The sequence below is a fragment of the Rhinatrema bivittatum genome, chromosome 3 (genome assembly GCF_901001135.1).
Source record: "Rhinatrema bivittatum chromosome 3, aRhiBiv1.1, whole genome shotgun sequence".
NCBI lineage: Eukaryota > Metazoa > Chordata > Amphibia > Gymnophiona > Rhinatrematidae > Rhinatrema > Rhinatrema bivittatum.
Window position 1 is genome coordinate 281,896,453 of NC_042617.1, and position 17,446 is coordinate 281,913,898.

The window sequence follows — 17,446 nt, forward strand, 5'->3', positions numbered from 1 at the left end:
TCTGGGTTCTGAAAGAACTAAAAAATTTCAGACCTATTAGTAAAAATTTGTAACCTATCATTAAAATCATCCATTGTACCTGAAGACTGGAGGGTGACCAATGTAACCCCAATATTTAAAAAAGGCTCCAGGGGTGATTCAGGATACTATACACCAGTGAGCCTGACTTCAGTGCCGGGAAAAATAGTGGAATCCATTCTAAAAATCAAAATCACAGAACATATAGAAAGACATGGTTTAATGGAACACAGTCAACATGGATTTACCTAAGGGAAGTCTTGCCTCACAAATCTGCTTCATTTTATTGAAGGGGTTAATAAACACGTGGATAAAGGTGAATTGGTAGACAGGGGCGTTTCTATAATGAGGTAGGATGAGGTGGCCGCTTTAGGCGGTAAAGTTTGGAAGCGGCAAAAACTGCTCCCCCAAACTCTTCTAGCGGTCGTCTCACCCTGCCGCCAAAACAACAAAGGACCTGTGGGCCTCTGATGGATGATCCTGAGGCAAGCGAGAATTGTGCCTGCTTCCACTGGAGTAGAGTGGCAGTCTTCCGTCCAGGCAGAAGCAATGGATCCTGCACGCAGAGTCACAGAAGGCAGACTGGGGGAGCTAGTAGCGCTTGGCAGATGCTGGGCCTTGCAGGGAGACCCCACATTGAAGCACCGCGGCAGCAGGCAAGGCTGAAGGCAAGTCCCAGCCCAGCAAGCGCTGGTCAGTAACTGACAAAGGTAAATAAAGCTGTAGAAGATAAATTGTTTGCTCTCTTTCCTCTTTTTAAGGCCAAAAAGCTAGGGAATCACATTAAAACTACTACAAAAGATAGATGGTGACATGTGGTCCATTTTGCAGTCCTTTAAGTTGATTAGACTTAGCCAATGTAAATTCTTTCCTTTGAAGCCGACAGAAGTCGTTCTCTTCCTATGTTAATTTTAAATTACCCCTGTCTGCACAGTAATAGGAGGGAAGGGGAGTTAAGGCTGAAAACCAGTGGTATTATTTCCTGGTTGCAGTGACAGAGTAGACATGACTGTAATTGCTAGAGGGAAATTCTGCGCAGAAAATGGCAAAGACGGAGGAGAACCCTGCATGCCGTGAGCAGAGCTTGTCCCACTTGTGGCGAATATGAAGGCCTCGGTGAGAGTGTGTAGAAGAGTGTGTGTGTGGGTATGGGTGTGGGTGTGGGTGTGTGTATGTGTGACAGATTGCGTGGCAGGGGGGGAGGGTGAGAGAGCATGTGTGAGGGTGCTTGAGGGGGATGAGAGGTGAGAAGAGACAATGAGAGTACACGTGTGTATGGAAGAGAGAGAGACGTGAATGAGCATATATGTGGGTATGCATGTATGGGTGCGTGTGGAAAAGGGAGAGAGGGAGGCAGAGGGGAGCGAAGGGGGCGGGGGGGGGGGGGCCATCTCATCCCTCACTTCAGGCAGCAGATTGCCTTGAGCCACCCCTGCTGGTAGATGTAGCGTATTTGGATATTTAAAAGGCTTTTGACAAAGTCCCTCATGAGATGTTTCTAAGAAAACTGAAAAGTCATGGGATAGGAGGCGGTGTCCTTTCGTGGATTACAAACTGGTTAAAAGACAGGAAACAGAGAGTAGGATTAAATGGTCTGTTTTTACAGTGGAAAAACGTAAACAGTGGAGTGCCTCAGGGTTCTGTACTTGGACCGGTGCTTTTCATATATATATAAATGATCTGGAAAGGAATACGACGAGTGAGGTTATCAAATTTGCGGATGATACAAAATTATTCAGAGTAGTTAAATCACATTCAGATTGTGATAAATTGTAGGAGGAATGGAAGATTAGGCATCCAAATGGCAGATGAAATTTAATGTAGACAAATGCAAGGTGATGTATATAGGGGAAAATAACCTTTGCTGTAGTTACACGATGTTAGGTTCCATATCAAGAGCTACCACCCAGGAAAAGATCTAGGTATCATAGTGGATAATACATTGACATTGTCGGCTCAGTTATGCTGCAGCAGTCAAAAAAGCAAACAGAATGTTAGGAATTTTTAGGAAGGGAATGGTTAATAAAATGGAAAATGTCATAATGCTTCTGTATCATTCCATAGTGAGACCACACCTTGAGTACTGTGTACAATTCTGGTCGCGGCATCTCAAAAAAGATATAGTTACACTGGTGAAGATAAAGAGAAGGGCAACCCAAATGATAAAGGAGATGGATCAGCTCCCCTATGAGGAAAGGCTAAAGATTGTTCAGAGTGGTTGGGTCACAGGCAGATTGTGGTGAATTGCAGGACCTTGTGGGGCTGTAGCATCAGAGTGGCGGATGAAATTTGATGTGGACGGGTGCAGGGTGGTGCATGTGGGGAGAAATGACCCATGCTGTAGTTGCACAACGTTGGGTTCCATGTTGGTTGCTGCTGCCCAGGAGAGAGATCTAGGCGTCATAGTGGATGGTGTGTTAGGGTTGTTGGTTCAGTGTGCTGTGGCGGTCGGAGAAGCGGGCAGAATGTTGGGAATTGTTTGAGGGGGAATGGTGACTAGAGCGGAGGGTGTCGTGGTGCCTCTGTATCGCTCCATGGTGGGACCGCACCTTGGATGCTGTGTGCGGTTCTGGTCGCCACATCTCAGGGAAGATGTGGTTGCGATGGAGAGGGTCCAGAGAGGGGCGACCGGAATGGTGGGGGGAGTGGAGCAGCTCCCCTATGGGGAGAGACTGGGGAGGGTGGGACTTTTCGGCTTGGAGAGGAGACGGCTGAGGGGGGATATGATGGAGGTGTTTGGAGTCATGGGGAGTTTAGAGCGGGTGAATGTGAATTGGTATTTTGCTCTTTCGGATGGTGGAGGGACTGGGGGGGCACTCCATGGGGTTGGCATGTGGCATATTTGGAACTGGTCGGAGAGGGTTCTTTTTCGCTCGGAGCGCAGTTGGACTCTGGAGTTTGTTGCCAGAGGATGTGGTTGGTGCAGTTAGTGTGGCTGTGTTTGGAGGAGGATGGGATGAGTTCTTGGAGGAGAAGTCCATTGCCTGCTATTGATTAGGTTGACTTGGATAATAGCCACCACTATTGCTAGCAACGGTAACATGGAATAGACTTAGTTTTTGGGTACTTGCCAGGTTCTTATGGCCTGGATTGGCTACTGTTGGAAACAGGATGCAGGGCTTGATGGACCCTTGGTCTGACCCAGTATGGCATGTTCTTATGTTCAGCTTGGAGAAGAGTTGGCTGAGGGGGGATATAATAGAGGGCTATAAAATCATGAGAGGTCTAGAATGGGTAACTGTGAATCAGTTATTTACTCTTTCGGATACAGAAGGACTAGGGGGCATTCCATGAAGTTAGCAAATAACATATGTGTGCAAATGAGGTTCCTTCTGTATTTTGAGACCATGGAGAATTCTCCTTTCCTGACATGAAGTTCTGTGCATGTGCCCATTTTTGAAGGCATATAATGTCTAACCAGGAGGAACCAGTAAGTCCTATGGTAGGACTTTGCAGCCTCTCTCCTCAGGGCAGAAATTTCTCTGCCCAATTACTGCACAGGGAACAGCAATGGATTTTTACTTTGTAATCCCTCCCCACATGGTTTGAAAGCTGATATAGAATGGATACATTTTTTATAACGCTTGCACTAATCTTGTGGTGACTATATCCCTTGTATCTATATTACATCTGTAACTATGTTACTTTTACACATTGGGTTATACGTCTCTGATAGATTCAGTTTTGATTGGTCCATTCATGATCATATGTCCCCTTACAGGGTTGGATGTAATAGTTAGAGATGTGAATCGGAACCGGAATTGGTTCGGATTCCGGTTCCGATTCACATCGTGGTTTTATTTTCATCCGGCCCGATCGCGGTTTTGTTTATCAGCTGTGCCTGAGCCGATAAACAAAAAACCCACCCTGACCCTTTAAAACTAATCCCTTAGCTTCCCCCACTCTCCCGACCCCCCCCCCCCCAAAAAACATTTTACAGGTACCTGGTGGTCCAGTGGGGTCCCGGGAGCGATCTCCAGCTCTCAGGCCGTCGGCTGCCACTAATTAAAATGGCGCCGATGGCCTTTGCCCTTACCATGTGACAGGGTATCCGTGCAATTGGCTTGCCCCTGTCACATGGAGGGAGCACTGGAAACATCAACATTTCTCCCAGGACAAGTAGAATGGTAGTCCTCACATATGGGTGACATCATCAGATGGAGCCCTGTCACGGAACACTTTTGCCAAAGTTTCTAGAACTTTAACTGGCACACTAAGCATGTCCAGCATGCCACTAACACTGTAGCCACCAGGGATCCCCCTTTAGTCTCTTTTTTTCTGCGCAGCAAGTTGCCTCGCGGTTAGGAGCTCTGTGAGAAATTTCTCACAACTTTCCTCATGGAACTTTTGAAGTTTAATCTTCCTAAAATCACCCTCACTGGGGTCCCCCATCGTGCTCCATTCCCTCCGGGGCTCGGTAAGTATTTTCCCCACGGTTTGTGGTCGATTCCCGGTGACATTCTCCTCGGTGCCCCATGGTCATCGACTGCGCACCCACGTTTTTTTCGATGGTGACCGGGTTCAGAAAATGCCCCTAGTGTCCGAGGACTATGTCCATCATGGACTCGCATACTGTTTGTGTTTTGTGCTTAGGTCCCTCGTACGACGTCTGTCGATGCCCTAGTTGCGCTCAAATGACCCCCAAAGGCCAGTGAGCTCATCTGGACAAGATGGAGCAGTTGTTTGCATCAAAACATTCTGCTCCACCGACTCCAGTTCAAGTGCCACCAACTGGAGAGGGCTCATCGACTTCGGAGATGGCCCGCCGTGAACATCAGGGAGCGGGTGACCATCCGTCACCCACACCATTGAAAGCATCGGTGTCATTGTCCTCGGTGCCGGAGAAGGACCGGACCGAGCACTGAGGGAAACAGTGCTGAATGCCCTTCGGGGCTTCCATTCACCACCAGTGCCAGCCCCCATAGCGGCACTGGAACCTGCGTCCTTGATGTTCGCACCACTCTTTGAGCATCCAGACATCCTTATCAGTGCCCTGTCGACTCAGCCCGTGCCATCGAACATGCCGGCACCGAGTCATACATTGAGGCCTTCGCAGGTCCCGATTCCCTTACCAGGTTCCTCGGAGGAAGAAGAAGTGACGTCCAGCCTGATTCCAGCATGGGATCCACCGATGGCAGAGCCCGTTCCAGGGCCATCGGGAATGTCGATGCCTAAGCGCACCACATCCGCCTCGATGCCCTCAGTGCCTGCACTGCCACCTTCGATGCCGATGCCGCATCCATCAATGCCACCTCGACATCCATCGATGCTTTCTCGTCCTCTCGATTCTGGCATCCTTCCTCCCTCAGGAATCCCGGTGGGTGAAGAACACACTCCTTATGATCCATGGAGGACACATTCTCGAACCATTCCTCACAGGATTCTGAGGAATTGCTTTCAAAGCCTTCACCCTTGGAGGAAAGGTGTCGTTCTGCCCTGGAGGACCTCTCTTTTGTCAGCTTTGTCAAAGAGATATCTGAGTCCATACCATTCCCACTAATAACGGAGGAGGACGCTCGCCACTAAATGTTGGAGGTCTTACAATTTGTAGATGCTCCAAAAGAGGTGATTGCGATACCAGTTAATGAAGTTCTGCTTGACCTCTTGCACCACCTGTGGGACCTTCCAGGTACTGTTCCTCCAGTAAACAGGAAGACAGATGCTACTTACCTGGTCCAACAAGCCCCAGGTTTTCAGAAGAGCCAATTGCCCCACCATTCTGTGGTTGTGGAATCAGCCCAAAAGAAGGCTAAAAGATCCCATCCACACTCCTCTGCCCCTCCTGGAAAGGATCAGAAGGCATTGGATGCATTGGGACGAAGGGTCTTTCAAGAGTCCGTGTTGATAGCACGAATAGCAGCATATCAATTATATATGACCCAATATAACAGAAATCTCTGGAAACAAGTCCAGGATTTTGCAGAGAACCTACAAACAACCAACAGACTAGCTGATGAGATAAACCCCATAAAATTTATATGCATCAAAGAACCCAAACAAACTAATCCCTAGCATAGTGAAAAGATGAAGGAAGTCAAAAGAAATCTTAGGAAAAAAGAAAAAGAATGGAGAAAAGACAAAACAACCGAAAACCTAACTAAATATAGAAAACACCTAGCCTACTACAAACAAATTATTCTTGATGCAAAAAAACAATACTTCAGCTCTAAAATAGAGAAGTTTGCAAATAACCCAAGAACCTTATTTACCACAGTAAAAAACCTCACCAATGATAAATCAGAATCCCCCAAAACCTACCAGTAAATAGATGCAATGAAATAGCAAATTTTTTCAGTGACAAAATAGCGAACCTAAAAACCAAAATCCCAAATATAACTAAGCAAGAAATTAAAATGCAAAAAAGAGACGTTAATCAATGGACTACTTTTAACAAGATATCAGAACTGGAAGTTGAATCCATGGTAAAAAAGCTAAATCCTGCCACACATGCAATTGATACATTACCAACTATGGACATAAAAAAAGTAGCCAATACAGTATCTCCGATATTAGCAAAGATCATAAATCTATCCTTAGAGGAGGGAGCCATGGCAGATATACTAAAAGGGGCAATCATAAAACCATTTATAAAGAAAAAAAACAGCGACCCACTTATACTGAGCAATTACAGACCAGTGTCAAATCTACCACTAATTACAAAATTAATTGAAAAAACGGTACAAAATCAACTAACTGAGCACTTAGACAACAACAATATACTTTATCCATCACAGCATGGTTTCCGCAAACATTACAGCACAGAGACATTGCTACTTTCCCTAACAGACAATATCATGAGAGGTTTCGATAGTGGAAAACATTACATTCTAGAGATGCTAGACCTGTCAGCAGCCTTTGACACAGTAAATCATGACATACTATTAAAAAGACAAGAAGAAATAGGATTACATAACAAAACAATCAACTGGTTCAGATCATATCTAAACAACAGATACTTTCAAGTATAGATCAAAGATGTAATATCAGAAAAAATAAACCTTCAAACAGGAGTACCACAAGAATCAGCCTTGTCCGCAACACTCTTTAACATATACTTGCTGCTTTTATGTCACCTTCTAGCAGGTCTGGGCATTATATATATTACATATATGCTGATGACATTCAATTCATCCAACCCATTGATGACACAATCGAAAAAACATTAAACCTAGCTAACATGTACCTAGATATTATCAAACAGCTACTAAACCAAATGGAACAAGTTATTAACATCGAAAAAACAGAATTCCTACATTTAGAATGAAAAAATATAGAGACAATTCAAAACCCAATTACGCTCAAAAACAACCAGAAAATAGAATTAGCAGAGAAAGTACGGAACCTTGGAGTAATAATTGACATGGAACTAAGCATGAAACAACATATATCTTTAAAGGTAAAGGAAGGATAAGCCAAACTCATGATTCTCAGGAGACTAAAACCATTACTAACAACTACTAACTTTCGATCAATGTTACAAGCTTTAATATTTTCTAGTACTGATTACTGTAACGCCCTACTGCTAGGACTACCATACACAACACTAAGACCACTACAAATACTACAAAATACTGCAGCAAGAATTTTGACGGGTAAAAGAAAAAGAGACCACATTACTGATACCCTAGCTGAATTACACTGGTTACCCATTGAGCACAGAATACAATACAAAACACTATGCACTATATACAGATTAATACATAACGAAAAAGCAGAATGGCTGAACACAGCACTACGTGTACATGTCCCTCATAGAAACCTGAGATCAGCCAACAAAGCACTCCTAACTGTCCCTTCCGTCAAAACAGCTAGACTAACCCAAGTGAGAGAAAGGGCACTAACATTAGCAGGTCCAATACTATGGAACACCATGCCTCTAGAGATCAGATTACAAAGAGACATCAAAACTTTTTTAAAAAGTTTAAAAACCTGGCTCTTTAAAAAAGCTTATCACAAAGAGAATGGAGAATAGAAAAGGAGTAGGGTGCGGATAGTAGAACAGCCACACACAGCACTTACCCAAATATGTGCAAATTTTTATTTCATCTCACCACTAATGGATAGATAAAGTTATAAAACTATACTTGTATTCAAAAATTTTACAGGTATAAAAGGACAAGATTTATCACATTCACCAAATAGTATCTATTATAAATCTATGTAACCGAACCTTTATGGCACATGTTTAGATTACATGATTCCATACATTAATTTATGTGCCTTACTTTAAACCATTGTGATGGTACTTATCTTAACGACGGTATAGAAAAGATTTTAAATAAATAAATAAATAAATACCACAACAACAAGAAGACACCTTGTCCTCCATCCTACAGAAAGGATTGGAAACAGGTAAGTGTTGCGATCCCCGGTCCGCTCTGTCCGCGGGAGCCCCCTCCGGCTCGCCGAACCCAAGACGCAGCCGCCCAGGCCTGAGACGCGGCCTACTGCAGCGTCCTCCCTGCGAGGGAGACGCCGCTGGCGATCCGCTGCTAGCCCCGCCTCCTAGGCACGTGCGCAGGGGTTCTCTATTTAAAGGGGCCAGCACGGGAAAACAGAGGACGCCTCCCTGCTGATGTCAGATGCTGCCGGGTTATTTAAACCCGGCAGCCACAGCTAGCCAGTGCCTAGCAACAAGGTTCACTCTTCGGAGTAGCTAGTTGTGCTTCCTGTTTCCCAGTTCCTGATTGTTCCTGACGTCTGATTCCTGGCTCCTGACCTTGCTTTGTTCTTCAACTCCGGCTTCTGCTTCCGTCCCTGGTTTTGGCATCAGACGTCTGATTCCTGGTTCCTGACCATGCTTTGTTCTTCGACTCCGGCTCCTGCTTCCATCCCTGGTTTTGGCATCCGATATCTGACTTCTGGCTCCCAACCTTGGCTTGTTCCTGGACTTCGGTTTCGTCTCTTCCCACTGCCGCAGGTACTTGTTCATCCCCCCCTGGAGGGTTCTCCTAAGCCCCAGCGGCTTGGGTCTTCACGGGCTCCTCCTGGGGGGACTGCGGGCTTCCAAGAGTGAAGTTTCTCCTGACCTCCTGGGCGCCATCTCATCGTTGGATTACCTCGGCAGGCTGCTCTTCTGATCCTTGGTCGCATAGGATCCACCTAAGACCAAGAGGCCTGGGTCCCTTCGGGCTCCTCCTGGGGGGACCTCGGGCTTCCAGTGGTGAAGCCGTCTTCGAAGTCTCTCCTCAGCGCCACCTCCCGGCTGCAACGCCCACTGTGGGAATCCACAGCACGACACCTGCAGTCTCTTCCGGCCCAAGGGTCCACGAACATAACAGTTTGCAAGGCCATGGACCTGGCGGACCTCTCGACCTTGAAAGCCATCCCGGGAATTGCACAGAGGTTGCACCAGCAGCAAACTTGCCTCAACTCACTGGTGGCAACTTTGCAGAGGTTAGCGGATCGGGTGGAAGGAGCCGCCGCTTCCGGTTCCCCTGTACCGGTAGCCATCCCTAATGCAGGGCCGTCTGCGCCCATACAGATGCCAGCACCTTCGCGGTACTCAGGGGATGCGAAAATGTGTCGCGGATTCTTGAACCAATGTTATATCTGCTTCTACCTATTACCAGCGCAGTTTCCCACTGACCAGATCAAAACAAGCTACATTATATCCCTCTTGGATGGGAGGCCATTGGCTTGGGCCTTTTCCTTATGGGAGCACCAGGATCCTCGCTTAGCCAACTTAGTTCAATTCGTCACTTCTTTTTGACTGATCTTTGACGAGCCCTCCCACGGACCCATGGCCGCGTCTGAATTGCTCCAGCTATGGCAGGGTAACCGTCCCTTGGCGGAGTACGCCGTAGAGTTTCAGACCCTGGCTGCCGAGCTGAACTGGAGAAGCGATAGCCTGCATGGCATATTCCTGGAGGGGCTCTCTCTACGACTTCAGGACGAGTTGGCAGCCAGGGATCTCCCGGACGACTTGAATGATCTTATTGACCTGACTGGCCGCATAGACCACCGCATCCAACGCCGGTTCTGGGAGAGGAGACCCACTCAAGAACTCGGGGGCTCCGGAACCATGCCTCTCCGAACCAGGCATTCTCCTCCGGCCTCCCCAGGGCTACACAATGCAGAACCCATGCAGTTGGGCCGGGGTCCTATTTCCCAAGAGGAGAGGAGAAGGTGCCAGGCCCAGGGCCTGTGTTTTTATTGTGGGGGCAAGGGGCATTTCCTTGCCTGCTGTCACGAGCGTCCGGGAAACGTTCGGACCTAGAGTCAGTCAGGGAGTTAACTCTAGGTATCACCACCTCTGCCTTCCCGTGTACTGTTCCAGTAACCTTGATTCTCCCGGACGGGAACTTCGACACCCTAGCCCTGGTGGACTCTGGAGCCGGGGGGAACTTTATCCTCCGGGACCTGGTAGAGCAACTCCAGCTTGGGGGTCTAACCTCAGAAACCCCCCTTATGTGTGTCTTTGATTCAGGGGACCCCACTTCCAGGAACCATTTCCACTCATACTCAGCCACTAACGCTCCACACCGGTCTCCTACACCTCGAGGAGATCTCGTTCCTCATCCTGGAGAAATCCATACATCCAGTCGTGTTAGGCTTGCCAATGCTTCGGAAGCACTCTCCCGTGATCAGTTGGGACTCCCTCCAGATTACGTCCTGGGGGCTGACCTGCTTTAATGAACGTCTGTCTGCCTGGCCTCGACCGCTGATACCACTCTTGACAACACCACTAGCGCTACCACCCCAGTACTACGCCTTCCGAGACGTATTCTCGAAAGAGAAGACCGAGCTACTCCCCGAGCACCGGCCCTTCGATTGTGTGATCAACCTGATCCTCGGCACCACGCCACCTCGAGGAAGGGTCTATCCACTATCACTCCCAGAGACCCAGGCCATGTCCGCCTATATCAAAGAAAACTTGGACCGAGGGTTCATCAGACCATCCAACTCCCCGGCCAGCGCCATCTCATCATTGGATTACCTTGGCAGGCTGCTCTTCTGATCCTTGGTCGCATAGGATCCACCTAAGACCAAGAGGCCTGGGTCCCTACGGGCTCCTCCTGCGGGGACCTCAGACTTCCAGTGGTGAAGCTGTCTTCGAAGTCTCTCCTCAGCACTGCCTCCCGGCAGCGACGCCCACTGTGGGTATCCACAGCACGATACCTGCAGTCTCAGCCGGCCCAAGGGTCCACGAACATAACAGTAAGCACAAGGTCAGAGCTGCTTACGACTCTTTTGAAGCAGCATCCAGAGTCTCGGCAGCGGGCATCAGTGCCAGATGCTGGGCATGGCTCAAGGCCTCAGACTTACGGCCGGAGGTGCAGGATAAGCTTGCAGATCTCCCCTGTACAGGAGAAAACCTGTTCGGGGACAAAATCTAAGATGCAGTGGCCCAGTTAAAAGACTATCTTGAGACCCTGAGTCAACTATCAACTGCCACCTCAGATGCACCCTCCGTAGCCTGCAGGGGCTTATGTAGGGACATCAGAAAGCAATTCTACAGACCATGCAGATATTATCCTCCTGCATCCCGTGCTCGACCAGCTTGGGTCCCTCAGAGAGAACATACCCGCCAGACGAGGCAGAGTGCAGCCAGCTCCACAAGCTGGTCTTGCAACTAGTTTTTGACTCCTTTCCAGAGAGCAGCAACCATCCCCCCTTAATCCTGCAATTCAATCCACCAGTGGGAGGCCGTCTTTGTCACTTTGCAACCAATTGGCATCCAATTACCACGGACCAGTGGGTGCTATCCATCATAACCTACGGTTACCGTCTAAATTTTTCAACTGTACCCTCGGACTCCCCACCCAGTTTATCGTGGAGCCGGGACGATCACACAACACTTCTCGAGTCAGAACGCTCAACCCTTCTGTGTGCCAGGGCCTTAGAACCGGTTCCCTTGACCCAACAGGGGAGAGAGTTCTACTCCAGGTATTTCCTAATTCCAAAAAAAGACCGGCGGCCTCTGGCCTATTCTGGACCTCCATGTATTGAGCACATTTTTTTTTCAAGAAACGGTTCAGTGTCCCTAGGCACCATGCTTCCTCTACTACATGAAGAGGATTGGCTCTGTTCTCTGGACCTTCAAGACACACACAATCATACTGCAATCTTCCCTCCTCATTGCAAGTACCTACAATTTGTAGTGGGGCATGGGCATTATCAATACAGAGTACTGCCATTCGGCCTGGCCTCCGCGCCCCGAGTGTTCACCAAGTGCCTGGCAGTAGTGGCTGCACATTTACGCCACAGGGCATACACAACTTTCCATATCTGGACGACTGGCTCATAAAAAGCCAGTCCAGACAAGGAGCCCTCGACTCCCTTGGTCTCACTATACAGCTCCTGCACTCACTGGGATTTCTGATCAACTACCTGAAATCCCACTTGACACCATCTTATCATCTCTCCTTCATAGGAGCAGACCTAGACACCACAGTAGCCAAAGGCTTCTTACCTAATGACCGCGCAACCACACTGTCCAACCTAGCCAGCTCTATCAGCAGTCGACAAACAGCCTCAGCTCTCCAACTGCTCACATTACTCAGCCACATGGCATCAACAGTCCATGTAACCCCAATGGCATGCTTAGCCATGAGACTGCCACAATGGACTTTAAATCTCAATGGCATCAAGCCACTCAGCCGCTTATGTCCCTTGTCCACATAACCAGTCAACGTTGTTTGTCTCTTGCTTGGTGGATGCACAAGGCCAACTTACAAACAGGTCTACCCTTCCAGCAACCAGCTTCTCAAGTGACCTTAACCACGGTCGCCTCCAACCTAGGTTGGGGAGCCCATGTTGAAAGCCTTCAAACCCAAAGGACTTGGACAAGAACCGAAGCGACCTATCAGATAAACTTCCTGGAGCTTCGGGCAATGCGGTACGCCCTCAATGCATTCAAGGAATGCATCTCCAACCAGGTAGTCTTGATCCAAACAGACAATCAAGTTGCAATGTAGTACCTGAACAAACAGGGGGGCATGGGCTCTTATCTGCTGTGCCAAGAGGCGGCACAGATTTGGGCCTGGGCCCTGTCGCACTCAATTCTACTGCGAGCCACTTATCTGGCAGGCACAGAGAATGCACTGGCAGACTGCCTCAGCTGATGTTTCCAGCCCCACGAGTGGTCCTTGGATCCCTCTGTTGCGAGCAGAAGCTTCCACTGGTGGGGTCAGCCGATCATCGACCTCTTTCCGTCCAAGCAGAACTGCAAAGTGGAACGTTTCTGCTCCCTGCACAGGGACTGGATAGCACCAACCATGTATGCCTTCGCCCGTCCCTGGAACATAGGTCTGCTATATGCGTACCCTCCAATTCCACTGATAAGCAAGACTCTCGTGAAGCTACAACAGGACCGAGGCACCATGTTACTCATAGCCCCGTATTGGCCATGCCAAGTCTGGTATCCCATTCTTCTCGACCTCTCTGTCTAGGATCCCATTCACCTGGGCATGAAGCCCAACCTCATAATACAGAATCACAGCAAATTACGCCACCTGAACCTCCAGACCCTGTCTCTGACGGCCTGGATGTTGAAAGGTTGATTCTACAACCACTCAATCTTTCTAGTGGCATCTCTCAAGTCCTCGTAGCTTCACGGAAGCCTTCCACGCGGAAATCTTACCGCTCTAAATGGAAGAGGTTTACCTTGTGGTGCACACAGAAGGGCTTTGATCCCTTTTCTTGCCCCACATCCAAATTATTAGACTATCTCTGGCACCTCTCGGAATCTGGTCTCCAGACTTCCTCTATACGAGTACACCTCAGTGCCATCTCTGCGTACCATCAAGGTATAGGGGATGCCCCGATAATGGCTCAACCCCTGGTGAGTCGCTTCATGAGAGGCTTACTACAGCTTAAGCCTCCTCTACAACCACCGGTCGTGATTCATGTGTCCTCCTTTTGAGTCCCTACACTCCTGTGAACTCAGATATCTTACATGGAAAACTATTTTCCTAGTAATCATTACATCTGCTCACAGGGTAAGTGAGTTACAGGCCCTTGTGACCTACTCACCCTACACAAGGTTCCTCCATGACCGGGTAGTTCTCGGCACTCACTAGGGGTGTGCATTCGTTTTGAACGCATATGTAAAACGCAACTTTTTTTTTTTTAAACTTAAAAAAGTGATGATGCGCAACGCATCGCGATTTTCAACTTATTCAACATAGCTATGTTGAATACGTTGAACCTAAATAAACACTTAAACCCCCCACCCTCCTGACCCCCCCAAAACTTACCAAAACTCCCTGGTGGTCCAGCGAGGAGTCAGGAAGCCATCCCTGTATTCCTTTGCGAGGAGCACGTGACGTCGGCGTCACGTCGGAGTGACGTGGACGTCACGTGCTTCCCGCACCTCCGCTCCGGGACCCCCATTGGACCCAACCGGAACTTTTGGCCAGCTTGGGGGGTCAGGAGGCCCCCCCAAGCTGGCCAAAAGTTCCGGTTGGGTCCAGCGGGGGTCCCGGAGCGGAGGCGCAGTGAAGCACGTCACGTCGGCATCACGTGCTCTCCGCGCCTCCGCTCCGGGACCCCCGTTGGACCCAACCGGAACTTTTGGCCAGCTTGGGGGGGTCAGGAGGCCCCCCCAAGCTGGCCAAAAGTTCCGGTTGGGTCCAATGGGGGTCCCGGAGCGGAGGCGCGGGAAGCACGTGACGTCCACGTCACTCCGACGTGACGCCGACGACACGTGCTCCTCGCAAAGGAATACAGGGATGGCTTCCTGACTCCCCGCTGGACCACCAGGGAGTTTTGGTAAGTCTTGGGGGGGGATTAAGGAGGGTGAGGGGTTTAAATGTTTATTTAGGGAACCGGTGAACGTATGGACAGACCCTCAACTTATGGAATTCTCCATATGTCCATATTGAACGAAATCGACCCTCAACTTCAACTTATCAACTTATCAACGCAAACGTTTTGTCTGCACATCCCTAGCACTCACCCTAAATTCCTGCCTAAGGTGGTCACTGATTTCCATTTAAATCAGTCCATAGTCTTGCCCACTTTCTTTCCAAGGCCTCACACTCACCCGGGTGAGCGAGCTCTGCACACCTTGGACTGTAAACGTGCACTTACATTTTATTTATATCGCACTGCAGCCCATAGGAAGTCCACCCAACTCTTTGTTTCATTTGGCAAAACCAAGCTTGGCATTGCGGTGGGCAAGCAGACTCTCTCCAACTGGTTGGCAGACTGCATTGAATTCTGCTACCAGCAAGCAGGCCTTCCACGTCAGGGACAAGTGAAGGCACACTCAGTCAGGGTCATGGCAATGTCAGTAGCACAATATCGTCGTTGCAACCGTCGCTGCCCGATGTCTCCACTACACCCACCTTACCTCTTTGGCAACTCCCTCTTTGCTTGATGGAAGATTGGCTGCCGCGGTGTCATCTTGCCAACCTCCTCCAGCGTCCCCGGACCAGCTAGACGCTGCAATCCGCCATGTTTCCCAGAATCCTAAGGGCACGCGGCCCCTCACGAAACCCACCCGACACCCTGCGGAGTTGGGTTCGATACCGTCTTCTTATTTTCTTATTTTATTTTTCGCTCGTACTTTTTGCTACAATCGAGACTAAAGGGGGACCCCTGGTGGCCAAAGTGCTAGTGGCATGTTGGGCATGCTCAGTGTACCAGTCAAAGTTCTAGAAACTTTGACAAAAGTGTTCCGAGACAGGGCTCCATCTGATGATGTCACCCATATGTGAGGACTAACATCCTGCTGTCCTGGGAGAACACCTGTTACAGGTAAGCAACTCTGCTTTCTCATAAAATAATCAAGAAAATCAAGAAATATAAAACAATCATTCATAATAGTAAAACAATTCTAATAAAACCAATATTTCAAAATAATTGACAAATTATCCAATAATTAAAAACTCATAAAAATGTTTAAAATTGTCCAAAACACCAATGAAATATTTCAAAACAGCAGACACATCAAATAACACCCAATAATTAAAACTAAAAGATTAAAAAAATACCCCACTCTCCATACCTAGGAACTTTTGATTTCCTGTCACTCAGAAATCTTCATGGATTAGTAGGGTAGGAGAGGTGAGAAACTGTCTCGTCTCTCTCTCACACACACAGATGTTTCCCTCTCTCTCATATAAGCATACACAAACGCCCCCTCTCTCTTTCATACACACACACAAACACTTCTCTGTCTCTCATATACACATACTTACACACAAACGCTTTGCTCTCTCTCACATACATATACACACACAAAAGCTTCCCTCTCTCTCATACATACGCACACACACATTTCCCTCTCTCATAATATGCACACACACTTCCTTCTCTCTCATACACACACACACACACACACACACACACACACACACACACACAGGGGAATCGGATTCAGACAGCAACCAGCAAGGGCCCTGACTTTTATGTTTTGGGGAACAAATAAACATGGGGGTAACTACATGATGTGGTGCTTACTGCCCTGAATCACTAAGCCCAATGCTTTTGATGCAACTCCAACATTACTCTCTGCTTTCACGCAACAGTTAAGGGAAATTGGATTCTAAACAGTATCTGAGGGCCCTGACTTTTACAGTCTGATAAACTGATAAGCATTGGGGTAACCTGCACAGTGTAGCAGATACTGACATAAGCTTGCTGGGCAGACTGGGTGGATTATTTGGTGGTTTTCTGCCGTCATTTCTATGCACACACACATGCGCTTCCCTCTCTCATACACACAAATATGCTTCCCTCTCGCTCATACACACACACACACTTCCCTATCTCTCATACAGACCCATATACTTCCCTCTCTTTTATATTCACATACACACACATACACTTCCCTCTCATATAGACACACATATATATACTTCTCTCTCTCTTTCTTATACACACACACACACACACACACACAAAAACACACATACTCACACACACACAAACACACACACACACACAGACATTTCCCTCTCTTTCATACATATACACAGATGCTTCCCTCTCATATACACTCACACAACACACAAAAAAGAAACAGGTATGCTGAACACGATAAAAGAGACCCAGAGGGATCAGACTGGTGTGATACCGCAACACTCCATTACCCCAATGATTGCTTGAATTATAAGAGTTAATGGGTGTCTCACAGGCATCAAAGAAGTTCTGTCCATAGATGTCCTTGATCTCCACCGGGAGGTGGCTCCAGAGACTCTGCAGATACTCTTCCATGGGATGAGACTCTGTAATGGGTGTCCTGAATTTGCCAGGCTCCACTATGCTGATCTTCACTCCAAAACTGCCAGGGTCACGCCTGGAAGAAAACCAAGGACTTTAAACATATTCACTGCCTGCCATACTGCTGAACAGGTGCATTGCAAGTGATCAGAGATGTGGAAGGGACTAGTGTGTGTCTGTGGGATGGGGAGGGATTATATATTTTGTTTTCACCTTTTTGTATTGACTTCATCACTGGTAAAGATAGACCTGGGTT

General features: G+C 48.0%; 1 pseudogene; it reads right to left on the minus strand.

The window, feature by feature from the left end:
- The window catches only part of LOC115087525, a 36,684-nt pseudogene that overhangs the window by 4,335 nt on the left and 14,903 nt on the right, over positions 1-17,446 (minus strand).